The sequence below is a fragment of the Aplysia californica genome, unplaced genomic scaffold (assembly GCF_000002075.1).
Source record: "Aplysia californica isolate F4 #8 unplaced genomic scaffold, AplCal3.0 scaffold00780, whole genome shotgun sequence".
Taxonomy (NCBI): domain Eukaryota; kingdom Metazoa; phylum Mollusca; class Gastropoda; order Aplysiida; family Aplysiidae; genus Aplysia; species Aplysia californica.
Window position 1 is genome coordinate 102,773 of NW_004798050.1, and position 1,322 is coordinate 104,094.

Genomic DNA, 1,322 nt, shown 5'->3' on the forward strand with positions numbered 1-1,322 from the left:
CTCACTCACTCACTCACTCACTCACTCACTCACTCACTCACTCACTCACTCACTCTCTCACTCACTCACTCACTCTCACACTTACTCGCATACTATCTCACCAACCCGCTCACTCACTCACTCACTCACTCACTCACTCACTCACTCACTCACTCACTCACTCCCTCACTCACTCAGTTACCCATCCGCTCACTCAGTCACTCACTCAGTCAGTCAGTCAGTCACTCAATCACTCACTCACTCATCGCAGTATATATATATATATCTTTTAAACAAATTATTATCTCATTATTCGGCGGAATTGCGCATATTAAAGCCATTAACGTATCGAAGCTTGAAGTTTAAAGAGGTACTCTAGAAAGGGGATGCAATTTTTTTTAAAAATACAGGATGGTTTGTGTTTGGGGCAATATTCTTATGGAGTGTAACGCACTGCGATATCTGAAGACTAAGGAAACGGACTTGCAAACTATGTCTGCCTCTGTGTTGGTCAATTTAAAATGATAGGAAATTACCGTAGAAAAATAAAATTTGATGATCTTCGTTTTGGGTGAGAAGATAAACTTAAATTTTTTGTTACTTCAGCGGTTTCGATCTTCAAAAGGTAGGCATCTACCTCGAGAAGAAAAATAACCTTTAAAGACAAAAGTTTCAGTTTTTTAAGCATTAGATCTATAGTTAGCATTTATTTATAGAAAAAGGATAGAAGATATCATAATGATATCAGGTCGGTCGAATTCGATAGAGTTAATTCTGTTTTACAGTTTTCGAACTGTATCGCGATTAACTCTGTAAGGGTGTTTCGGAGACATTAAATTCTGTTCTACCAGAGACAGATCAACTAAAGCAATGTTGTAGCACATTCCTACACACACAAACCAGAAATACAAATTGCACAATTTCATAGTATACATGCTGTTGCCTGTCCTTTGAAGTTTCAGAAAAAGAAAACAACTGGAAAATTTGCACGGATAAACGAAGTTAAGCTTTTTCAAGCGCTCGATCGGATGACAAAAATTCGCGTCTCCAACGAATTAAGGGCGGTAGCGTAATGCGTCTTTCTCCCGGAATTTTACTCTACTACGTACTGTACGATATCTCGAAATAAAAACGTGACTGATAAGGCAGATAAAGAGCTATGTAACAGCAAGAGCTGACAGTCCAGATGGAAACAATTTTATTTATATGAATGACATTCGTAACGCCACACACACACACACACACACACACACACACATACACACACACACACACGCGCGCGCGCACGCACACACACACGTACACACACACACGCACACACACACACACACACACACACACAT